The sequence below is a fragment of the Hyperolius riggenbachi genome, chromosome 1, assembly GCF_040937935.1.
Source record: "Hyperolius riggenbachi isolate aHypRig1 chromosome 1, aHypRig1.pri, whole genome shotgun sequence".
Lineage (NCBI taxonomy): Eukaryota > Metazoa > Chordata > Amphibia > Anura > Hyperoliidae > Hyperolius > Hyperolius riggenbachi.
The window spans coordinates 273,669,302-273,696,393 of record NC_090646.1 but is presented as its reverse complement, the minus strand read 5'-3'; the positions used below and the strand labels follow the sequence as shown (position 1 = coordinate 273,696,393).

General features: G+C 42.7%; 1 protein-coding gene across 1 annotated transcript in view; it reads left to right on the top strand.

The window, feature by feature from the left end:
• Positions 1-13,113, top strand: part of RBPMS (RNA binding protein, mRNA processing factor) — a 296,410-nt gene extending 283,297 nt beyond the window's left edge. Inside the window, exon 8 of the transcript XR_011020458.1 lies at positions 10,683-13,113. The gene's annotated coding sequence lies outside the window, so the exon portion shown is untranslated. The remainder of the gene's footprint in view (positions 1-10,682) is intronic.
• The last annotated feature ends 13,979 nt before the right edge of the window (positions 13,114-27,092 follow it).

Sequence of the window (27,092 nt, the reverse complement as noted above, 5' to 3'; positions counted from 1 at the left end):
TTCAGGGGGCTCCGCTCGCGGCTCTTCTTGGCCTGCCGCTGTTGCTGGAAGTTCTCCTCATCTGAGTCCTCCTCATACAGCGCTTCATGGCCTCTTGGGTAGGGGGTCTGGAGGGGTGCAAACCTGTTTTTCAGCGGGATGGAAGGTGGAGTGTTGTAGGCAGATCTGTCCAGGGCCTCCCTGCTGTGATAGCGGTGGCCATCTTGGTTTTCTTCAGCCTGATAGGGAGACAGCTTTCTCAGGGCAGGAGAGCTGTAAATCCTTCCTGATTTTGTTCTTCTGTACTCCCAGTCATCCTCAGAACGTCCTGCCATCTTTCTGTGTGGTTTTTGGGGCTTTTCAGAGTGCTTTTAGTAGCTGTTTCTGGTATTCAGGCAGAGAGCTCTGGTCTCACACAGCCATGCAGCTCAGCAGCCAGCCACGCCCCCTCAACCTTTGCTCTTTAAGAGAAACATCAAGGCCATACTGAAGTTTGCCAGAAAAAGACCTAGAAAAGGACTAGGACTTCTGGAATAATATTCTTTGGACACCAGAACAGAGAACATGTTTGGTGTAAACCAATACAGCATTCCAAGAAAAGAACCTCTGCATCATATAATCCACTATGAATTATATTGTGTATCAGAGGGTGCTTAAGAAACATGTAAGAACATATGTAAGAAAATTGAAGCTGAAGCAGAATTGGAACCTGCAACATAACAATCACCCAAAACATACCAGTAAATCCACCAAGAATTGGCTGGAAACTAAGAAATGAAGAGTCCTGGAGTGGCAAAGTCCAGATCTTAAACCATTGACATGCTGTGGAATTACTTGAAGTGGGCTGTACATGCATGATATCCCTCAAACATCTCACAGCTGAAAGAATTCTGTATTGAACAGTTAGACAATCTGTCCTCTGATGTCAGAGACTGGTAGATGGCTGGATGACAAAAGCATCTCATTGTAGTTACAGTGGTTTGCTTGAAGTTTTCCACATTTTGTCATATTACTGCCACAAACATTAATCAATTTTATTCGACCAAAACTCAATAAACCAGAGTGTCTGCTTGTGCTTATATACAGGTCCTTCTAAAAAAAATAGCATATTGTGATAAAGTTCATTATTTTCTGTAATATACTGATAAACATTAGACTTTCATATATTTTAGATTCATTACACACAACTGAAGTAGTTCAAGCCTTTTATTGTTTTAATATTGATGACTTTGGCATACAGCTCATGAAAACCCCAAATTCCTATCTCAAAAAATTAGCATATTTCATCACTTTTAAAAGAAAAGTGTTTTTACAACAAAAAAAGTCGACCTTCAAATAATTATGTTCAGTTATGCACTCAATACTTGGTCGGGAATCCTTTTCCAGAAATAACTGCTTCAATGCGGCGTGGCATGGAGGCAATCAGCCTGTGGCACTGCTCAGATGTTATGGAGGTCCAGGATGCTTCGATAGCGGCCTTAAGCTCATCCAGAGTGTTGGGTCTTGCGTCTCTCAACTTTCTCTTCACAATATCCCACAGATTCTCTATGGGGTTCAGGTCAGGAGAGTTGGCAGGCCAATTGAGCACAGTAATACCATGGTCAGTAAACCATTTACCAGTGATTTTGGCACTGTGAGCAGGTGCCAGGTCGTGCTGAAAAATGAAATCTTCATCTCCATAAAGCTTTTCAGCAGATGGAAGCATGAAGTGCTCCAAAATCTCCTGATAGCTAGCTGCATTGACCCTGCTCTTGATAAAACACAGTGGACCAACACCAGCAGCTGACATGGCACCCCAGCCAATCTCTGACTGTGGGTACTTGACTCTGGACTTCAGGCATTTGGGCACTTGACTCTGGACTTCAGGCATTTTGGCATTTCCCTCTCCCCAGTCTTCCTCCAGACTCTGGCACCTTGATTTCCGAATGACATGCAAAAGTTGCTTTCATCCGAAAAAAGTACTTTGGACCACTGAACAACAGTCCAGTGCTGCTTCTCTGTAGCCCAGATCAGGCGCTTCTGCCTCTTTCTGGTTCAAAAGTGGCTTGACCTGGGGAATGCGGCACCTGTAGCCCATTTCCTGCACACGCCTGTACACGGTGGCTCAGTATGTTCCTACTCCAGACTCAGTCCACTGCTTCCGCAGGTCCCCCAAGGTCTGGAATTGGCCCTTTTCCACAATCTTCCTGAGGGTCCGGTCACCTCTTCTCGTTGTGCAGCGTTTTCTGCCACACTTTTTCCTTCCCACAGACTTCACAGGTGGTGCCTTGATACAGCACTCTGGGAACAGCCTATTCGTTCAGAAATGTCTTTCTTTGTCTTACCCTCTTGCTTGAGGGTGTCAATGATGGCCTTCTGGACAGCAGTTAGGTCGGCAGTCTTACCCATGATTGCGGTTTGAGTAATGAACCAGGCTGGGAGATTTTAAAAGCCTCAGGAATCTTTTGCAGGTGTTTAGAGTTAATTAGTTGATTCAGATGATTAGGTTAATAGCTTGTTTAGAGAACCTTTTCATGCTATGCTAATATTTTGAGATAGGAATTTTGGGTTTTCATGAGCTGTATGCCAAAATCATCAATATTAAAACAATAAAAGGCTTGAACTACTTCAGTTGTGTGTAATGAATCTAAAATATATGAAAGTCTAATGTTTATCAGTACATTACAGAAAATAATGAACTTTATCACAATATGCTAATTTTTTGAGAAGGACCTGTATTTTTATTCTTAGCCTGCAAAATTTATTGTACTAAACATGGTTCACACTACATATAAAATCCTAAAACCAAACTGGACCACATGAGCTTGTATCATTTTTCACCCACTGTCCCCATGATGGTATATTGCCGTATTGATCACCCAGCCACAGCCTATGCGAATCAATCGGTTACCCAATCATATTTGGACAATTGTGGGCCCTCCACATGCCGCACACCATGAGGCCTCCACACTCACACACCGCTTGACAGTGCACTGTCACTAAAAAGCTTTATAGTTGTGATCACTAAACCAGTTCTTTTCTTCCCATTAGTTTCCACTAAGCTATGCTGTTCTCTAGCAATAGGGGTATAGCCACAGATGAAGCCTTCAATCTCCACGACATTTCCTTAATTCCATTTCAATACACTGGCCTGTAAAGATCACAGTTCAAAAATAGCTCTAGTCACTCAGACTTCCGTCCGTCTCATAGCTTTCAGCGCTGTACAAACAGTGTGTGACTGCAAGTGCTGGTCTTACTCATGACCTTGCTGCCATCTACTCAGTCCTTCAGAGGGAGCTATGTTCAGGGCTCACATAAGTCCAACGGCCCGACGCTGTGTGCGCATCACGCCACTTGTGCTAGCTGCGCTAGCTCTGCTGGCTGCTCCGGTCTCTCATTCAGCATTACTTGCGGAGGTACATGTTGCGGCCCGGCGTCCCGGGATAGTGAGCTCTCACGTGGTCTGCCTCGCCCCGCCCACTGACGCGTTTCACCCCGCCCACGGGGCTTTCTCAAAGTGCATGGGGTTGGCTATTGCTGCAGCATCACCTCCTTTTACATGCCTTCAATCCCGGCTACCAGCTCCCCCCTGCTTGCGATCCGCCATCTTTGATACTGTCACACTGATGGCAAAACACAATTTTTATCTTCTCCTTTTTCTTCCACATGTCAATTGATCATGTTTGACTATAAACAATATTGGATCAAGGATATTACTATCATATTACTGCCACAAACATTAATCAATTTTATTGGAATTCCACGTGAAAGATCAATACAAAGTGGTGTACACGTGAGAAGTGAAACGAAAATCATACATGATTCCAAACATTTTTTACAAATAGATAACTGCCAAGTAGGGTGTGCATAATTATTCAACCCCCTTTGGTCTGAGTGCAGTCAGTTGCCCATAGACATGGCCTGATGAGTGCTAATGACTAAATAGAGTGCACCTGTGTGTAATCTAATGTCAGTACAAATACAGCTGCTCTGTGATGGCCTCAGAGGTTGTCTAAGAGAATATTGGGAGCAACAACACCATGAAGTCCAAAGAACACACCAGACGGGTCAGGTATAAAGTTATTGAGAAATTTAAAGCAGGCTTAGGCTACAAAAAGATTTCCAAAGCCTTGAACATCCCACGGAGCACTGTTCAAGCGATCATTCAGAAATGGAAGGAGTATGGCACAACTGTAAACCTACCAAGACAAGGCCGTCCACCTAAACTCACAGGCCGAACAAGGAGACTGCTGATCAGAAATGCAGTCAAGAGGCCCATGGTGACTCTGGACGAGCTGCAGAGATCTACAGCTCAGGTGGGGGAATCTGTCCATAGGACAACTATTAGTCATGCACTGTACAAAGTTGGCCTTTATGGAAGAGTGGCAAGAAGAAAGCCATTGTTAACAGAAAGCATAAGAAGTCCCATTTGCAGTTTGCCACAAGCCATGTGGGGGAAAGAGCAAACATGTGGAAGAAGGTGCTCTGGTCAGATGAGACCAAAATGGAACTTTTTGGCCAAAATGCAAAACACTATGTGTGGCGAAAAACTAAAACTGCACATCACTCAGAACACACCATCCTCCCTGTCAAATATGGTGGTGGCAACATCATGCTCTGGGGGTGCTTCTCTTCAGCAGGGACAGGGAAGCTGGTCAGAGTTATGGGAAGATGGATGGAGCCAAATACAGGGCAATCTTGGAGGAAAACCTCTTGGAGTCTGCAAAAGACTTGAGACTGGGGCAGAGGTTCACCTTCCAGCAGGACAACGACCCTAAACATAAAGCCAGGGCAACAATGTAATGGAACAAAACCTATCCATGTGTTAGAATGGCCCAGTCAAAGTCCAGATCTAAAGCCAATCGAGAATCTGTGGCAAGATCTGAAGACTGCTGTTCATAAACGCTGTCCATCTAATCTGACTGAGCTGGAGGATTTTAGTCTCTAGGGGCCATATGCAATTCACTTTTTCACCTGAGTTTTCTCCTGGGTGATATTTTTAAATTAGTTAATAAAATGCATTTTAAGCCATTAGAAAGCAAGAAAATGCTCAAAATAATTTTGATAGTACTTTTTCATTTACTTTTTGGTACTTTTTTAGTTGAAAAGTGCTGGAAAGTTATTTTAAATCAAAGATGAAAAATTATCTCCTAGGAGAAAACTTGGGTGAAAAATGTAATTGCAAATGGGCCTAGATGTGCAAAGCTGGTAGAGACATACCCTAAAAGACTGGCAAATTTCTAAATAAAAAACTGAATATGTAATTTGGTGTCCGCATTTCTTTCATATTACTGTACTTTATTCTCTCTGTATGTGTTTTTATCATAATGGATAGATTAACCTCCTTGACGTTATCACCGAGTGTAGCTCAGGGCCACTTCTCACAGCAGTTAGTGGTAACCCCGAGCTACACTCGTGGATACCGCCAGGAGGTCTGTGTGCAGAGCACATTGTGCAGCTGTAATCACTAACCTCACCACAATCTAGTGGTGGCAGATCATCTTCTTCCATGTCCTCTGGTCTTATAATGACAAACAGCAATCTCAGCATAGAGATAGAGCGCCATCCGGAGGACAGGAGGAAGACGAGCAGGAAGTGGCTAGATCCCGGGGAAGCTGAATATCAGTTGCTCTGCTGTGGCTCTAAATGAGGGGCACCCACTGGATAGGAATACTAAGGGAGGAGGGAAGCACACTATGGCTTTGTGCACTAGTGGGGGCTCTCTGGCTACCTATAATGGGGGGAGCCCTTTCTGGTAACCAAAACTGGGGGGACACTGCCTGGCTACTTATAAAAGGGGGGGGGGCACTCTCTACCTACCTATGCATCGAGGCTCTCTGCCTATCTTTACTGGTGGAGGGGAAGGGCACGTTCTGGTTATCGACAAAGGTGCACACTCTGACTACATGTACAGGGGGTCACTCACTGGCTACCTAAACTTGGGACATACATTCTGGCTACCTATGCTTGAAGGTCACGTTCTCACTGGCGTATCCAGACGGGGGTTCTGGATGTATGGAACACCCCCCTGAGACTCCTGTACCTTTAAAAAAAATTCCCTGAAATCGCTGAAGCAGACAAGCTGGTAAATATACAGAGGCTTGCCTGCAGGGTCTGTGGGAAAAACTCAGCTCTTTCCCTATTGTAAAGACTTCATGTAGACAGCTACATAAAGTATGTCACAGGTTGAAAAGTTTTTGACAGTCCCTAAACTCCAGGAGGGCTGCCTGCAGCTTGTGTGAGAGGCTGACCATCCCTTACATTCTCCACACCCCTATGGATGGTATACCTATATCATTCCCCTATTCCCACAATCCTCCCCACCATGTTGTTAATGTTTTGTTTTTGCTTTGGCAATGCTAAATGTATTTGGTCCTGCCAATAAAGCTTTTTTGGATTTGGCTGGCCGGGACAGGAGACATAGTACATGCAAGTAGCCTCTGTGTGATGTAGGACTGCAATACAGATACGCTATCTGCTCTATCTCAGTCTCTCCACTCCACCTGGGGGGCAATCTCCCCCCAGGCCCCCTTTCATTCAGTGATTTAGGGCTGGTGTCTGGTGTATTCAGGTTTTTTGTTGTAAGGCAATGCAAAATACTAGGCTAGCTGATAAAACTGCAATTAAAGGGCAGGCAAGCTGGTATATATACACAGCATGATGCAGAGCTTGCCTGGAGGGTCTGTGGGCAAAAATCTGTCTCTCCCCTATGTCATAATGACTGCATCTTGTTAAACAAGGTGAACATTTTTTGACAGTCCTTAGACTCCAGGAGGGCTGCTTTCTGACTTGTGTGAGAGACTGGCAGGGACAGGAGTCCTATTACAGGCAAGTAGCCTCTGTGTGATGTGGGACTGCAATACAGATAATGCTCCATCTCAGGCTATTCTCAATTTCTCTCCACTCCTCTTCTCTCTGGGCTAGTGCACGCCAAAATCACAATAGCATCCTCTAGCAATTAGCGAGTGTGATTTTCAGAGCGATTTCTGAATGAATCACTCAAAAAAATGCTACATGCGGTATACCTGCGATTTTGAAAAATCACAATGCTGCTGTGGGAACACCCACATAGGGTAACATTAGCCAAGCGCTTTTCAAATCAATGTTGATTTGAAAAACGCTCAGAAGCCCTCTTGGTGTGCACCAGCCCTCCCTCATTCACCTTTGTTTCCCTCTTCCCCTAGTGCTGGCTGGCTGTGTCTTCTTGTCATACAGGAAAGCTAAATAAAAGTGCAATCCTGGTGAGGCAAATTATTAGTATTTATATAGCGCCGCCATCTTCCGCAGATGCATATATTCCTGCATCATATGGGTACCGCTTGCGCTATGTGACATGTGACATATTCCACTGAATTGTCCAAACTAAGTCTATCTCCCGTTCCTCTCTCAGGGAGTTGTTCCAGCGCTGTCCCCTGTTCAAATTTGCTGCTTGAGATGCAGGAAAGGTGATGTATACTTCATTTCAAAGGGGTGGTGGCACTGTAAAATAGAGCATTACCTGTCTAGGGGGTTTTATACAGATAGGCAATCTAACACAGATCAAGCAATTTCTTATATAAAGGATTTGTAAGATTCAAGAGGTTCTAGAAACTTTTAGGATTAGGATCTAGATTTGAAAACGTTTTTGATTCGTCCCATCTTTGCCCAAAAAATGCATCAACCAGTATGTTTGGAAATCATATACAAGAGTGTAAAGGTAGCCATACATCTAGCGATTCTGATTCAATCAACAAAGCGATCAACTTTATTGGGATATTGACTTCAGTATAGTTGATCAAAAGTCTATCTCAAAAGGTTTGTTTCTGTTGATCGAAAGTTGATCGACTAGTGACCCACACACTACAAGCGATTCCTATGCGATTCGCCTTAACTAATCGATCTGACCAATGTTGTGTCTCCATGCTCTGAATGCAAAAATCGATCAAATGATATGTGAACAGTAGCCGATTCCTGTGCGTTCGATCGATATCTTGCATCCTACTCGATCGAGTAAGCTGATCGATTCAACATGTTATCAGCCACTTTTCATCAATTGGGAATTCTGGAACACACTCGATTCCTTCTCAATTCCATAAAATGATTGAATCGAATGGTCGATCGTACAGCAAAAATGCTAGAAGTATGGGCACCTTAATACTGCAAATAGGGATGCTCATTAGGATTCAATTTCCGAAATTCCGATCGGAAATTGCATTTCTGCATCGGAATGCGGAAATCGGTAATGCAAGTGCGTTAGGCGGATTTCCGCTGGAAATCACGGAAATTTCCGCCGGAAATCGCGGAAATTCCGCCCGATTTTAACATTGATTTTCTCAAAAACTATAAGGTCTTTTTGAAAACTTTTTTTTGCATCTTTTTCAGGACATTCTGTTTAATAAACCCTGAAAATTTGGTGTTTCTAGGACTTACGGGGGCTTTGCTATTAACCGCTAAAGTCGGCGGATTGTTACTGTTATGTAAAGTGCAGAAAATCTGCATCTGCCTTTTTTTTCGCATTTACATTACAGTAAAAATCCGCCGACTTTAGCGGTTAATAGCAAAGCCCCCGTAAGTCCTAGAAACACCAAATTTTCAGGGTTTATTAAATAGAATGTCCTGAACAAGATGCAAAAAGACCTTATAGTTTTTGAGAGAATCGATGTTAAAGTCGGGCGGAATTTCCGCGATTTCCGGCAGAAATTCCGCATTGGAATGCGGAAATTGGTAGCGGAAAGCGGAATCGGTATTTGGCAATGGCGGAATGCGGATTTACCGCGGAATCGGAAATTGGAATTTCCGACCATCCCTAACTGTAAACTGGCACACGTAATTTCCATTTCAATGCAAGAGACATTGCAATCAGCAAAGCGTGTCACAAAAAGCATACTAGACCATGTGCAGTGTAAACCAGTCCTAGGTGATCCTGGCAAGAGTTCCCAGTAGGAATGTTGTCTCAGATTTAAGATTTAAGAAAGATGTCATTATCTTGCAGCTGGATTTCTCAGTCACTGTTTTAGTGTACATCATGCAGACTGGGGATTAACATTATTGTATGTCTGGTGATTAGCCATGGCATTGAGCTAAACTTGCTAATCAGGAGGGTATATTTCAACGCTTGACTCCACGAGCCACAATGAGAAAATGATTCAACTTGCCAGCAATCATGAAAAACCAAAATATTAATTTGGGGTGAAAATGGCCTTTAATCAACAAAGCGTTTATCAGTCACTTAAGCAGCATTAGAACTTGACAGATTAATGTTTTGCTGTAAAAGAGAATATGCTTTAGAAATCTTGACAGTGTGAAAGAAGATGATGTTAAATGCTCTGAGAATTTACCACATACCCACAGATTGCAAGCATGCTGAGCGTGCCTCCCAGTTTACACTATTTACTTCACGACAGAAATGATTTAGCTTTGGAAGCTGGATGCCAAATAGTCCTCTGATAAAGAAGGAATTTCAAGTTAGAACAGATCTTGGTTTAAGGGTCACATTTTTTAGGCAGTATCAAAGCACTGTACAAATACAGTAATTTCAAATGTGTGTACAGCATATGTTTTCTTTGCCACTGAGCGTAGTCTTACTAGCAAATGGTTCACTTAGGGAAATAAAGCTGAAAAAAAAAACAACTTTCCTTGCCCACCATTTTCTCTATGCCTTTACTCTTCTGTGAAGCTTTGTGCACAGGTGTGTGGTGTCCGTTTGCAGCATCCTAACACTCCTCTTCCACCTGACCTATCAGCTGCTTCTTTAGATTAACCTACCCTCCTTCTGAAGGCCCGCCCATAAAGAGCAGCATGGCACATTTGATCAGTCAGTGCAGTAGGACACAGACCAGATAATCTGATGTTATTGGTGAGAGGAATTAGACCTCATGTTGCACAGGCATTAGCTTTCCATCTGGTTCTCCATTTTGTTTCCTCTATTCAGCCCGTTCGGTACCTGATGCTGCGTTCCTCCGCCGCCGCTCATTCGGGTCCCTGCACGTTTGAAACGCTGGTATACCAATCCAAAGGCCCATCAAAAGCATCAGGTTCCCATTGGCAAAAGACCAATGGGAATCCTCCCGGAGCACCAGGGAGGATTTCATTTTTCCCCTACTCGTTGAACCAATGAGAATCCTCCCTGCAGAGCAAAGATTCCCATTGGTCTATTGCAATCCATTTGTAGCCTGATGCTTCTGATGCAGCTCTGAGATCAGCATACCAACGTTTCTAACATGCAAGGACCTGAATGGATGGTGGCAGGTGAGTACTTTGCAAAACATACACGGCGAGCAGCTTAGTGAGAATGGGTGTGTCCATTTTCACAGGCTAGCATTGATTCCATTTTCACCCACTTCATACGGCCGATCCGAAATTATCACAGACTACCCATACTTGCATTCCGCTTGACAGAGACAAACGGATCCCTTCCAAACGGACTGATCTGAACGTATCCTATTGCTTTACATAGGATCCATTCCGGTTTGTTCTGCTGTTGAATGTTTTTATTGCCAGTGTGAATGTGGCCTTACTGTGAATATAAATGTGTGAGTAGCCATATCTTCCAGGCTGTATGAACAAGTCCCCGTCTACATGTTATGTTATATTTTCATATTTTGCACAATGGGACCTTGATGAGGCCTCTGACCCATTACATTGTAATTATCTGTACAGCTATTTGAAAAAAAAAATCCTTTTTTACAACAGGTATATTTCTCCTGCTTCTTTGATAGCTTCCGTTTTACGTTTCTCCATCACAGGCTTACAGACAACCCATCGTCCTTACATCACGATTCCTTCAAGACTTCGACCCAGCCTCTATCACACATCTGCCTTACCAGACGATAAATGCAAGTGAACCTAACTTACCCTATGTACACTGTAAAGAACTACAAGTGCCTTATGTGAAAGCATGGCTTGCGATGCATTACTGTTTAGTCAGTTCTTTTACCCATAAAGGAACCAGCGTGGGCACCACAGCAAGCAAGCCATCACTCTCCGTCCCAAGCAAGCGTACACTGTGCAAAGACGCCCGTTTTGTCAATGACATTTTCAGTGCTTCTAATTACAGAGTGAAATATTTTTGGAAACAAAGCTGTATGTGTAAACATTTATTGAATCACTTTCAGAAGAGAAAAAAAAAGCAAACAACTGTATGTCAAGATAGAGAACTTTTTTGTCCATACTATTTTTGTTAAAAGTGAGCTGTATATATTTACTACACTAGTTCTGCTTTCCAGTATTATTTACTCTTATGCCATTTAAAAAGCTAGAGGGATTTTGGTAATCGGTTTAGGAGAACGATTTCTACTTTTTAATGTAAGAAAAGAAGCCGTTTTATTTAATGTAGAGAGGATTCTCTGTAAAGTAAATCTATTGTATATGACTTTTTATGTTATTATAGTACGTTGGTGCGCTGTGCAGTTAACTTGTTTCTTTGCTTATTTTGCCATTTGTATCAGATGTCTTATATTTAGTCTTATACATTTATTCTTAGAAGAGAATTCCATACAAACACACTATTCAGCTATATATGCTGTGTGAATGTCTACCTACATGGCTGCTCTTTCATTTGGAATGGATATATTAAAGCCTGGTACACACATCCAATTTTGAATCGCCAACGATTGGCCAATTTGACCACTTCCATGTAGTAGGAGGGTTTACCTACACAATATGTTCAAAGTTGATGTTGGCCCTCATACTACGTGGAGGTGGTAATATTGGTCAGTAATTGGCCTATCAAAATTGGATGTATGTATGTATGCACCTTAAGTCCTTTACAGCAATGCAAACCTGTCTAGCCACTACACACAATAGGCCTGATTTACTAAGGTTTTCCCAGGCTGGAAATTGTGGGAGAATGTGATCATGAAGACCAGACCTGAATTTATATAAAATGGTGTGCTGCTATGTGGTAAGATTGTCGTATCAGGCCATAGCAAAAACTGCTGAGAGGCTAGTGAGTTACAATTTGCGTGATTGTAAACCCATGCACAGGTTAGTAGTATGGATAGCCAGATCTGTTAATAAAATGTCCACAGTGAATGCTTGCATTCAACTGCAGGGGCACAAATGCTACTTTAGGCCTAGTGCACACCGTTTTTGGAGCAATCCGCCGGCCGCATCCGCCTGGAAAATAGCTTGGCTAATGTATTGCAATGGGATGGTGCACACCGGCGGTTTGAGGTTTTTGCCAAGCCACAAACGCGCCTCCTGCTGCGCGTTTGCGGATTTCGGAAGCGTTTCGTCCTCAATGTAAAGTATAGGAAAAACGGAAAACCGCTCTGAAAAAAGCTACTTCAGAGCGGTTCTCCAGGCATTTTTGTTACAGAAGCTGTTCAGTAACAGCTTTTACTGTAACAATATGTGTAATCTGCTACACAAAAATGCACCCAAATCCGCTAGGTATGTTTAGAAAACCTCTCTAAACATACCTAGAATCGCTCTGAAATCAGCTCCCAAAACCGCTAGCGTATTGCGGATCTGCTAGCGGTTTTGGTGTGCACTGGGCCTTAGAGTGGGTCCAAACTAGACCCGGTTGCAGGACGGACACTGCAGTCCGGATCAGGGGAAGTACCCACCGTACTGCAAACTGATGAAAGTGCATCAGTTTTGCATCAGTTTCCGTTCAGGTTTTTCCCTGACAGAAAACGTCTCCATCATTAGGAAGGAGTGGGAGGATTTTTTTGGGCCAATCATAAAGCTCAGGCTATCCTTTTAACATCCGTTTTTTGCCTGTGGAGCTGGAGATGCGTTTTCTCATTACTTTCACTACCCCTGCGTGTATCCGTGGTCCTGATCCGTTGCGTGAAAATGCAGCAGATCCGGACCTTCCGTTCAGGTTTTGAAAACGGATCCTCGCAAACGCAGACAGATCCATTTTTTACTTGGGTGAGGCTGGCTGCTATTTTCAACATTAGTATCCGGGACTCCGTTTTTCATCAGGTTTGAAAAACGCAGCCACGGATACGTTTCCGGACCTAGTGTGGACTGGCTCTTACTAGGATTCAGCAGTCATGGTTTATTGTTTGACATGACCCAGTCAAGACAAATCTAGAGTGGGATTGCATAATCACTCATATTCACCGGGTGCGGTGTGAACCAGTATTAGGCCTGGTGCACACCAGAGGAGTTTTTCTGAGCGTTTTGAGTTTTTAAATCTGCTGCTAATGTTATCCTATGTGTCTGTGCACACTGGAGCAATGAGGTTTTGTAAAAAAAACCCCATAGCATTACATTGGGAAGAGCTTTTGAAACCTCTAAAAGCTCTTCCCAATGTAATGCTATGGGGTTTTTTTACAAAACCTCATTGCTCCAGTGTGCACAGACACATAGGATAACATTAGCAGCAGATTTAAAAACTCAAAACGCTCAGAAAAACTCCTCTGGTGTGCACCAGGCCTTAGAGAGTACCTAAAGCCAAATACAGTAGAAAGAGCCTTCAATGAAAGACTCTCTCTGAATGATGGAGGATTGGGGGGGTGTCACGCAGCTTAATACTAACCTGTCCTTAATACTAACCTGTCCTGATGTCTTCAGTTCAGGTAAGTGATTGCTCCGCCTCCCTTTCAGAGTTGGCCCTGTTGATTTTTTATCAAAATCGCTGTTGAGGCTCTGGCCACGTCGTCTTCCCACGTGGCCGTAGTCCGCTCTCAGTACAGCAGCTGTGGCCTGATCGGTGGCTGCCGAACTGGGGACAGGCCATGGACAGGAGGTTGCCGAAGTCTTTTGTCAGTCTTCGGAAACATGTCGCCGCCACACTGTTGAGGACAGGGGCTGAGCGTCTCATCTGCCTGCCCGAAGATGTCAGGACAGGTAGGTATTTAACCCTGCGACCCTTACCCCATCTGATTTAATTCAGACAGAGCATAACAGGCTCTGTGTATTTTAACCTCAAGCACTCTTTAAGGTAGCCATAGTGTGGAAACTTTTAATCTGCAGATGATATGCCAGCAAGCACCTGAGAACGATCTGCCATCTGTAGAACCCTAAAGGCCCGTACACACACTTGATTACTGTCGCTATGAAACAAGTGATAGCAATAAACGAACAACAATGGCACGACAGTATGCCGATTGGATAGCTGGTGGAAGAGTGAAAATGAGGACCCGGAAATGCAAAATTTGCCAAACAAGTGAATAGATCGATTGTTTGTTGTCGTTCAGTACAAACAACTAACAATGTCTTTTGCTGTTGTCAGGACACTCTTTTAAAACAATTCTTGGCTGACCTGTCCTTCATTTTGGGCGACGTTGGTTGAACTTGTGTATGGAGCATTATACACTGCAAAACAGTGTCTGTAGGAAGAGGGCCTACCACTCTTGTTTAACTTCACAAATGTTGTCTTGGAGTGCGTCAGTGCAGCAATGTATGGACTTCCATTTATCATCTGGCTGCTTTGTGGAAGAAAAAACATTCTTGGTAACAAAAGATGTTAGTACAGCAGATAGTCTGCTTAGTATCATGGCTATGCTCAGTAGCTACTGTACATTAAGTCATAGGAAATCCCCCATCTCCCTATCCCAATACCAAATCAAAATTTCATTATGATCAAAATGTTGTTCTGAAGGAAACACTTTGCTACTTGGATGATGTCATAACACGCGTTCAGTTTTTGTGTACATGTCTATCCATAGTTCAGAAAATGGGACATATTTGATTGTGTTATTTTGTTAGGACGTCTATATCTGTAAAGTGCATGTCACACAGGTAGTTTCCTGCTCAGAATCAGCTGCATGTATTTACATTACAGCCCAGCGGCTTCGCAGGCATCGGGAGCAATATTGCACTATTACTAGCTGAAACACTACTGCAGAGTACCCGCTAGCCATACAGCAATGTTTCAGCTGCTAGCGAGGCTGCTGCCTTTTCTGGGAATGCATGCAGATAATTCCACTATAGTCATTGTTTTACTGACTGGGTAAAAATCAAGTGCCATGATCCTAAGGTTTGTATATAGTGCAAGGACTGTTAATGGTAAGTATTGCTACTTTTTTTTAAGCTATCCGTTCAGCTGAATTGTTTGCAGCTGAAGTGTATAGGAAAAGTGGTCTGCACTTGAGTCACTGGGTCAAATATCAGTGCTTTGTGGGGCCATTGCTCCTGCCTTGCCGCCTAACCATGGTGATCTCTGGGGTGCTCTGTTCTACAAATGTATCACGTGTGCTGGAGGCACCTCTGAGATAAAGGACAACTATCAAAGAAACACATTTTTGCCAGTTTTGTTCTTATGAATTACCTGAAAATTGCTGTGCCATAATCACACTGAAGCTTTGGGTTGGAGATCACATCCATCTTCACAGGGGATGCCTCCATGTGAAGCATTGAGTGGCCTAATCCATTCTAGTCCGCCCACCCTAAGCGCTGTAATACAATAAGAGCCACGCGACTGTAGCAAAAAAGATTAGCATGTGAGAGGCAACAGCACCTGCTGTCCCCAAGTGCCAAACATAGGCACAATGCCCTCTATTAGATTGTAGCTGGCAGGTGTCTTTACTAAATGTAGGCGGTGATTTATTTGAATGACTATGGGCAGTTATAACAGACTACTGTATTTTCCTCAGCGGGCTGCCAGCGATTACTGCCCATAATTATTGAAATAAACCACCACCTACATTTAGTCAAGACACCTCCCACCTCCGATGGACATTGCACATGCGCACACACAGTACATTACTTGAGTACCGCAGGAGCAAGAGTAGATGTTTCCCGCCTGTATGCTTATGTTGCTGCTGCTATCACGCGGCTCTTTACGTATCACAGTGTGCAGTTGGGGAAGTGTAAACAGGCTGTAGCTGCCCTAAAATAAAGCAAAGGTCAGGACAGTACTTCATTCAAATGGTGGAGCACTATTGTCTGACCTCCTGTAGTCTTAAATAGTTCCAGCACTCAGGGTACAGAGACAACCCCCCTTTACGCCCCTGCTCACCAGATCAATTCTTTAAACCAAGGCGCATCAATGTTGTAGCTCCCTTTAGAGTAATCCAAAGGTCCCTGGTGACGGATATTACTTCTCATACAACTTTGAGTGCATTTGAGCACCAACCCATATCTGCACTATGATATGCTGTGTTGCTGTCTGAATGATTTAAAGGCGTCCGTGCAGTTAAAGGAAAGCAGAGGCTCTTGTTGGATTGCCTGAACCCTGAGCGCTGGATGCAGTTGGGGGAGACTGAAAATTGATTAGACCACACAGTGCTTCACATAGAAGAGTCCTGTCCCCTGTGAAGATAGATGGGCTCACCAAGCTGACAGTCTAATAAGTGGGCAGCAACTTTCAGGCAATTAATTAAAACAAAACCCACAAAAAACAATATATACTAATTATTCATTATTAAAAATGTTTTGCTTTAACTTTATAGTTGTATAACAAGTTAGCCTAATTTTCTCTCAGCAGGGCAAACTGGCCTGTAGTAATGTGTGCATAGATAGACATCTCCTGCATTGTGTGTCATCTATGTTCTTCATATTTTATTCCAGCAAACCAAAGAAATATCAGTGGCAGAACCATGTAAGGTCTAGTGTATACTCATTTAATTTAAAGAATAAATTATATATCATGAATAATAGCTGCAATAGTGAAACTAGCAACTTATTCATTAGTAATTTATTTATTAGTATACTTTTAAAAGTTCCAACATGTCATACAATTAAGATTATGTAATTAGCTTTAATTATAAAGACAGCATTGAATTCCATAGTTATTGCAATAAATTGAAATGGTTGAATTATATTATTATTGAGAAAATGGTTATTCTTTAGAAATATTTAGTGTTCCCTTTTGCTTTCTAATATATAGATAATATAAACTTTTGAATACTTTCGATGCTTTAGACTGCCCAGCCATATTTGTATGCAAGTCTATTACTAATATTGCTTTGTGCTTTAGTTTGTTTTCTTCAGTTTGAGGTGTTACTATTATATGTATATGTGTGCTAGAATACTCATTCTTCAGATATAAAGGTGGACCTAATGAAACTGATGTGTGCCAAGCAATCCAATCTGCACAACAAGAGTGTGGCTTGTATTACATAAGCTAAGGCCCCGATTACTTGTTCACAATCTGGTTTGGATATTGTTGCCGTTGTAGGAGTATGATGTAATAAAAATGAAGGTGATACATTCCCAAAGGTCCATAGCAGTATGTGGTCCCAATACATCGAAGATTAACTCCTAGCAAGATTTCATAAATCATAAAATATGAAGTTGTGTACTATTTCTTCATCTGTTGTGTACCATGACCTCTTCTTCATCAATGGTAACCTTTAGGGGCACCTTTATCTTAACAAGGCATTACAGAATATCTCCATGATCAGCTGCAAAGAACTACCTTCTTTAACATTTCTGTTCATATCATTATTTTGGTGCCTTATTCACCACTTAGCAGCGATAGAGCTTACGATGCAAGAATCAAATTCACTTAAAGCTAAAGTGTAACTAAACTTTCAAAATCAAACTGTTTTCTAGAAAGTCAGTCCTCTGAACCTGTCAGTCCTCTGAAAGCGAGAGGGATATGGAGGCTGCCATATTTATTTTCTTTTAAACAATATCAGTTGCCTGGCTAGCCTGGTGATCTGTTTCCTCTAATACTTTTCGCCATAGATTTTGGACAAGATTATCTTCATGCTTGTTTTAGATGTGTGATTCAGACACTACTGTTGCCAAGATGATCAGAAGGATGCCAGGCAACTGGTATTGTTTAAAAGGAAGTAAATATCGTAGCCTCCATCTACCTCTCGCATCAGGTTCCCTTACAGGCTTTTACCACACAACTCGGTATTGCCTCTTCCATCACTCCTGTCCGGACTGTCCTTTTACCATCCAGCCTTTCAAACTATTGTACTGTTGGCCAGCAGTCCGCATTCGGACATACTGGACGTGTGGCCCCATTCAGCTATGGTAACAGCCAGCGACAATACAAAGTAGTTTGTAACTCTTGGCTCCACTCCATGCCCCTATTCAATTAACTTTTCTCCTTAGTTTTTCCCTGAGATATTTTTTCTACAAAATATCTTTTTGGCACCTGTCAGTTGAAAAAATACAAAAAATTAGGTAAAAAACAAAACAAAAACTATGGCACACTTATTTGGAGTATTTTTGTGATGTGGGGGCTGAAAACCTGTCCAGTGAGAAAACTGGGGAGAAATGGTAATTGAACAGGTACAAGCATTTTCCGGGTAGCATAAAATAAAGCTTAAATTGGAGGAGGGACAGCATTCAGCAGAATGTGAACAGTAGCTGTCCAGAGAGATTATCCTTCCTGGTTAAACCAAAGACAAACATTGATGCAGCACAGTGCCATATAATAGGGGTCAAGCAACTGCTTCCTTTCACTGTCCGTGTAGATAACCGTAGAAGACAACACTTTTTAGAGGAAGTTCCATTAAACTGTTTTGATATCCCTCCAAAACAATCTTTTCTTTATTAGCTACGGTGTGGAAATCACAAGATTCCAGGGGGAACAAATCTTCCATTTGTATAACTGTTTATGAGCTATAGTGAATTGAAATGGGTTCCACTGGATCTCTTTGCCAGTTGACAGTGAATGGATAGGCATGTTACTGATTCCTAGAAAAGTTAATTCATTCCTGCATTTCCTGTTGTGCTCCCGAGGTTCTGTAGCACTTGGAACCCATCAGCATAAGATTTCTGAGAAGAGTGTATGACCAATAAGGCACCCACTTGATGCGGATGGCCATGAGCTTCTGTCTCAGTATGGCAGGATAGGAGGGGCTGCAGCATCACACCCTCACACAATGATTATACCAGACTGTGCCTTTGCTATGCTCATCTGATATTGGTTATACATGGATACCTTTTTCTCATTGTACCATTAACAATACTTTGTCAGATTACTATTCTGTATAGCAAGTAAATTCCCCCCTTACTAGTTTGTTCATAGATGATGTGCCGATCACCATGTGATGCTGAGCTGCTGCAGCAGGAGAGGCTGTCGGGTCACTGGTGACTGATTTACCAGACTAAAATTGGCCCTGCACACAACTCACTGATTTCTCAGCGTTTCAGCAGTATTCCAGTATCAATGGCAGCATTCAAATATACAAGGGACGCAATTCTTGTAATGGATATTTGACTTTGTTTTCTGGTTTTGTGTATGTATGCCCAAAAAGACTTATATATGAAGCTTGTTTAAAGGTACTTTTCTATTATTTTTTAATAAAAAGTATTGTTGTAACAATGGCTTGTGTGCTTTTATTATTGTGTGTGAACAGCTACTAAATCCGCCCCTGTGTCTAGCTCCCAGCCAACACCCACTGGGAAAAGAGATGTAATCTAATCCAGGCAGGCAGACAGACATTTGAAATAAGGATTATAGCAAACATGGATGAAAAGACAGGCTGCAGCTATTTTGCTGCCTCTCCTCTCTCTGAGGGCCCTTTCACACTAGAGGGCTTTTTCTGCGTTTTAACGCCACGGCCATAGTTGGCATTTTCCAAGGGAAAATGAAAGTCCATAGACTTTCATTTTACCTTTCACACTTAACGCTGCATTTTGGATCGTTGCGTTTTGAGGCTCCCAGGAGGCTTTTTAGGGCTGACCGCGGCGTTTCTCATTACAATAATGAGGGGGCCTCAAAGACCCCCCTGCGCGCCACTATACCCCCGCAATGCTGGTGACACGCAGCATGTCGCCAGCACAATGTTTATCTAAGCGCTGTCTGTCAGCGCCGCTCCCCCGCCTCCTCCGTATCGGCGCTACCCGCCCGCGTCCCTTCCCTCCAATCAGCGGGAGGGAAGGGACACAGGCGGGTAGCGCAGATACGGAGGAGGCGGGGGAGCGGCGCTGACAGACAGCGCTTAGGTAAACATTGTCGCCAGCACTGCAGGAGGTATAGCGGCACGCAGGGGGGACATGGAGGCACACCATGGGGCAACAGAGGCTGGTGATAGTGTGCACAACCAGCCTCTGTGCCCCACTAGCATAATAAAATCCCACCTCGGGTTCTCTTTAATCAGTGTAACTAATAGCATTATGGCTGAATTTTACACAAAATATGTGACACTGAAGAAGATTCCCTTCTGTTTTTCATAGGTTGCATTAACCATTTCTCAATAAAGCAGGAGTATTAAGAGAGATATACCATGTAATAATTTCACTGTTGTAGACATTCAGTTGAACTGAAGTAAGACATGAATAAATAAAAGACAGTACAGTGTTTTATCAACAGACTAACCAAAGGATGCAGCTTTTAAAATAAAATATGCTGAAGATAGAAATAGAGAAAGAAACAGAAGGAAGAGTGGAAAAGGAAATATCACTGAGAATGTGGTATAGGGCTCAGCTCTTATTATTCAATAATTATCCAATAATGCAATTATTAACAAGAATGCCTCTGATTACAAGCCTAATTGCCAACTAAGTGCTTTATTTACGGATAGCCTCTTCTAGGTATAAATAGCTCCTCAAAACACTGGGACAAGCCGTGATACTCCAGATATCACAGACTGTCATATGCTGGATAATTAACCTCAAGCAAGTACAGACCAATGTAGAAAGAGGTCAGTAGAGGCCTCAGTAATAATCAACATTTTGTTTACAAATTCAGTTAAGTTTCATCAGGAAAATAATAAAAAGGTGCAACTTCAATTAAGTTGAACCACCAGCTTTAGGTTCCAGACAGGATAGCCACCACCTCACCCAATACAAATGTGGCTCACTCTGTGCTAAGACCTCCAATTAGGTATATCTGTGCATTGGGGTTATTCCCAAGTGTACACACACACACACACACCACTCACCGCACACGCACACACACCACTTACACACCACACACACACACACCACTCACACACACCACTCACCGCACACACACACACACCACTCACCGCACACACACCACTCACCGCACACACACACACCACTCACCGCACACACACACACACACCACTCACACACACACACACACCACTCACCGCACACGCACACACACCACACACACACACACCACTCACCGCACACACACCACTCACACACACCACCCACCGCACACGCACACACACCACACGCACACACACCACTCACACACACACACACACACACACACACACTTCTCTAACAAAGTATTTATGTCAATGGGCACCTTTTCCAATAAGCCTGCTCTTTTCACCTTCAGATTAGTAAGTCAGTACCTCAGGATAAATAAACTACCATAGTGTAAGACTGGATGTTTTTAAAAAAAACTATATAACAATTTATTTATTTATTGTATTTATAAAGCTCCAACATATTACGCAGCGCTGATAATTGATTGCACTCACAGATTCCATGATTTGTTTAAAAGCAAGAGTTTTGGTATGTACAGACAGCACGCTACCTGCATCATAGGGATTCAGTTTCTTGCATATATCGGTGTGCTTTTGTGTCTATTTTAACATTTACTTTATCCAGATATGTGCTGTAATGAAAGACATTTGTGTCTGCCTGCCAAAATAACACTAGAATCACCAACTGTGATAGCAACTGCTTCATATTCACACAATATTGATAGCTTTTTGTGACTTTAAAAAACAACAACAACAAAGACAGAAGTATCTGTCATGAAAAAAAGTGCCTGCCATGGAAAAAACTTAAAATGTACAGGGAACCTTAAAGGGATACTTAAGTCAAAAATAAAAAATGATTTTTACTCACCTGGGGCATCCCTCAGCCCCCTGAAACTGTATGGTGCCCTCGCAGCCTCGCTCTGATCCACCTGTCCCCGCCGGCGGCTACTTCCGGGTTCGGCGACAGCCACTGACAGGCTGGGAATGTGGAGAATCACTCGCGTTCCCAGCCTGTCAACGGCTGTCGCCGAACCCGGAAGTAGCCGCCGGCGGGGACAGGAGGATCGGAGCGAGGCTGCGAGGGCACCATACAGCTTCAGGGGGCTGAGGGATGCCCCAGGTGAGTAAAAATCATTTTTTATTTTTGACTTAAGTATCCCTTTAAGCGAGGGGTATATGGAGTCATATTTATCTGTGCCTGCCAGGCCCGGATTTACATTACTGGAGCCTATAGGCACAGATGTCCTGGCACCCTAGACTTGGCCCTCTATGAACTTACAAACACTTGCCGAAATGCATCGCAAGTGTGCTGGCTGTCCCAGCTGTCACTTCTCCCATACTTTTGTTGCCAGTCATATGTAGCTACAGTTGTCCCTTAGCATTAGGTAGCCAGAGCTACCCTCAGTATTAACTAGCTAGACGTGCCCCCGACTGAAGATCCGGTCAGTGGAATGCCTAGATCCGCATGAGTAACCTTTAATTTATTCTCCACTAGGTACTCTGTCTGCATATGTAAGGCAGGAGGGAGGATCCTGGGAAGGGACGGGAGCCATCTTTCCATCATCAGCTACCTGTAGACACGTGTCTACAATGCCTTATAGTAAATTCTGCCCGGATTCTGCTAATCTCTTTGGCTGCAGTAGTGTCTGAATCACATACCTGAACCAAGCATGCAGCTAAACTTGTCAGATTTTTTTTTTTTTTTTGTCAGAAACACCTGATGTGCATGCTTGTTTATGGTCTATGGCTAAAAGTATTAGAGGCAGAAGGTCAGCAGGACAGCCAAGTAACCGGTATCATTTAAAATGAATGTCAGCCTCCATAGCCCTTTCACTTCAGGTTCCCTGTTAAGTTGCTATCAAAGGCATACAGAGCTACACTTTGATTAGGGCTGTTTTAAAGAACAAGTGACACCCATGCTAACCTAGAAAGAAAAAAAACACATATATATAAGTAGATAAATACTAGTTCTACTTACATAACAGATGTATTGCACTGTCCACGTTATGATTCCTGTGAATTTTATAAAGGAAAAGAAGAGAATCCTATTATCATCCCATCTTGGTTACCTTTGACCTCCTGACATTTCCTCCCTCACTTTTTTCCTCCTCTTGCTAATTGTGTATTTGTTATGTGCCCTCCTCCCAGAGTCTTCAGACACTCCAACTCTTATGTCATTAGAAAAAGGAGGAAATAAAGGGAAGAGGAGGAATATACTATAGATAAAAAGACCCCCCAGCATGCAACTGTTTGGCAATGAGCCAGTGCTCCTAAGGTATGCGATAACTCCAAACCCTAACAGCAGAAAAAGTTTTGCAAGTTTTGAATGCAGGATTAGTACCTTTATCACTTAATACACTCAGACCAGTTGCTGTTGAAATTTGATTTTTATGGTGACAATCCTGCTTTAATTAATCCTCCAGCATACAATACAAGCTCTTAATGCTCTAAGGTCTGCTTGACATTGTTTTTGTTTTGTGGCTGAAGCAGATGGAGAGGTCTTTGTACAGTTATGTTTTCATTTAACCTCTGTGTATGGATAAACCTTCACAAGGAAAGCAGAGCACTAACGGGACACACATGCAAACAGGAACACATGAGCACCATGCAGACTGTGCCCTGTTTTGGGGTAAACATTGGGACCTGTACTCAAAACAGTAATGCTTCCCATTGATCATTTTAGGGATACAAATTATTTTATTGTACTATTAAACAACACAAAAATACAGACAACAAAGTATCAAGTGGAAAAATAGAGACAATCATTATGTCAGTTTTCTCTCAGGCCCCCGCGACTGCCCTATGACAAACACATAAATATACAAATTCACAGATCTGTTTATACAGCACTACAAAGTGAGCACAGAGTGTCAGATCATGTTTCAAGAACCACGTCAGCTACGCAGACCGTCTCACACTGGGACCTCACATTTTCCCATGCAATGTCATGGCTTTTTCTTACAGTTCTATTTTACCCGCTTGATTCCATGATGTGGGAGTTATTTGTCCCCCAGCTGCTGCGAAAGAGAGATCCAGGAGAAGATTAGCATGGGCTGAAACACACAACAACACTGACACTTCCAAACTAAAGAACACATTCCAAAATATAATTTATTGTCATTAATTACGTCCAACTAGAAATCATTATAGGGAATTGTAAATATTTTATTTGGCTTTGCTGCTACAACCTCCCTCTCAAGTTTTTATTTCTGCGTAGACAAACTAGAGGCACTGACATGGTTACCAACACTAATGGTTTCTTCTAGGAAATAAATGGAACATACCAACCAGAGAGGGGTAAGGAAGTTTAAATCACAGCAGAGATCCTATAACCATGACAGAAAGTCATGGGGAAATAGAAATGTCCCAAGTGAGAACTCTGAATGGGGTATTGTGAGTTTTCTTCCTGTCAATTCAAAACAACAACAAAAAAGGCTTCCGATAGCGACAATGTCACAGTGATACAATTCCATATGTTGCAACAATGAAGGCCTAACAGCCCCCAAAAAGCTCTGTATATATTTGAAGAAATGACTTCTGAAGTAAAGGGGAAACCACCACATCTGGGAGTCACTAATCCATCAGAATAGGGGTGGCTTAACCCAAAAGTATCAGCACTGCCAGTGCTTGGAAGTGTAAGTTATTCATTTTATTAATATTTGTAAAGTGAATGTGTATGTATGTGCCTGTATGTGTAATTTTACTTTTTGGCCACTAGATGTGAACACATCTAGAGAGTGAACACTCTCTTGTTTTATAGGAAGTGTTCACTTTATCTTACATTTTTCTAAACTATGACTGTTTCCTGTTTTATGAATGGACATGGCCGCTGATCGGGGTCTTGTCCATTCATTCCAGGCATTGCGATTGGGTAGAGGACCACTTGGTCCTCTTCCCCAATCACGGATCGCGGAGTTCCAATGGGTAACGGTGGCAGGGGGGGCGCACACGTGCAGAGCGGCCGCGAGAGCGAGTCACTTATTAAAATGTCCTGGAGCCGTTAACAGGCTCAAACAGGGTGTTTTAATAAGTCAGTATGTCATAAAATTGTCCATCCAGCTATTTAAGCCTCACAGATATGTGTCATTCTAGCTGTCAGATTGTTGAGGTAATCTGCTTCATCACAAACTTCCTATTACTAGGATTGGCTTGCTGGGCATTTCTTACATATCATTTGATGAAGCCATTCCCACAACAGCTCAAAAGGGTCACAATCAAGTTACTTGTGACCTTTCCATTATAGACAGAGTATCAGCTGACTGCTTCTTCCCTAGAGTTCTTGCATAGAGAATAGCTGAGCTTTGGGTTACTGTACCACCAAATCAACTCAAGACTTGTATCCACCATGCTTGACAAATAGCACTAACCACTAGTCTCCTCTAGCTTCATATCTTTTGGTCTTAACAGTTACATCATCCAAAGATCTGTGCACAAAAGGAAAATTCATATGGGAACAATCCCATCAAATATGAAAATTGTGAGTAATGGCATAGTGCCTATTTACCTTTACTGACCAAAAAAAACAAGGGAAGGGCAATAATTTTTGAATCAGGACGATACCATTTATTGGCTAACTGATAAGCCTTCTTCAGACCTAATTCCTGTATGCTGACGTATGAAGATGTTAGAACAGGCTAAAGCCGAAAGCTTACGCTTTTCCTTCTAAGTTAGCCAATGAATGGCATCATCTGTATTCAAAACATTTTGCTTTTACTGATGGCGAACATGATGCAATACTCTACTGCTACTAATAAAGAAAAATAGTGATCTGGAGCTTAAAAAAAAGCAGTTTTCATTTATTATTATTTACAAATAATTTATGCATTTTATGTTATTTTAATGACCTTAAACATCAAAAAAGAACTTAAAGGGTACCTATAATCAGAAGAAAAAAAATGAGATAATTACCTCAGAAGGGGTGAAGCCTCTGCATGGTCCAGAGGCTTATCCTGGTCTTCCTACAATCCTGTGTTCCTCCACTGATACCCTTTAATGTCAAATATTGTGCTCGTGGTCGCGCTCCCCCTCCGTGCATGACCACAGCCGCGCAGGGCAGGCACAAAGTACTGCCTGCGCATTAGCAGGAAGCCGCTCATGCACTACATTTCCCTTCATGCCCTATCAGCTCTGTGCTACTGCGCATGTATGAATCTTACTGGCGCGTGCGCAGTGTGGCTGCATTCATACATGGAGGGAAGTGTGGCCGAAAGAGGCAGAGGATCCCAGCCTGCAGGGGAGTGGTCATGGACATCAGGGAAACCTCGGAACATCCAGAGGCTTACCTCTACAGTTATAAGTATGTCATTTTTTTTAAACCCTTCAGGTGTGCATCAAGTATAATGTAGCATTCTTGACAGTATTATCTATGCCCCACATAGTCTCATGGGCATAGATATTTGTCTTCAGCTTCCATTGCGCACGTCACCCACTGTTTGCTTTGGGTACATACAGTGGAGGAAATAATTATTTGACCCCTCACTGATTTTGTAAGTTTGTCCAATGACAAAGAAATGAAAAGTCTCAGAACAGTATCATTTCAATGGTAGGTTTATTTTAACAGTGGCAGATAGCACATCAAAAGGAAAATCGAAAAAATAACCTTAAATAAAAGATAGCAACTGATTTGCATTTCATTGAGTGAAATAAGTTTTTGAACCCCTACCAACCATTAAGAGTTCTGGCTCCCACAGAGTGGTTAGACACTTCTACTCAATTAGTCACCCTCATTAAGGACACCTGTCTTAACTAGTCACCTGTATAAAAGACACCTGTCCACAGAATCAATCAATCAAGCAGACTCCAAACTCTCCAACATGGGAAAGACCAAAGAGCTGTCCAAGGATGTCAGAGACAAAATTGTAGACCTGCACAAGGCTGGAATGGGCTACAAAACCATTAGCAAGAAGCTGGGAGAGAAGGTGACAACTGTTGGTGCGATTGTTCGAAAATGGAAGGAGCACAAAATGACCATCAATCGACCTCGCTCTGGGGCTCCACGCAAGATCTCACCTCGTGGGGTGTCAATGGTTCTGAGAAAGGTGAAAAAGCATCCTAGAACTACACGGGAGGAGTTAGTGAATGACCTCAAATTAGCAGGGACCACAGTCACCAAGAAAACCATTGGAAACACATTACACCGCAATGGATTAAAATCCTGCAGGGCTCGCAAGGTCCCCCTGCTCAAGAAGGCACATGTGCAGGCCCGTCTGAAGTTTGCCAATGAACACCTGAATGATTCTGTGAGTGACTGGGAGAAGGTGCTGTGGTCTGATGAGACCAAAATAGAGCTCTTTGGCATTAACTCAACTCGCTGTGTTTGGAGGAAGAAAAATGCTGCCTATGACCCCAAAAACACCGTTCCCACCGTCAAGCATGGGGGTGGAA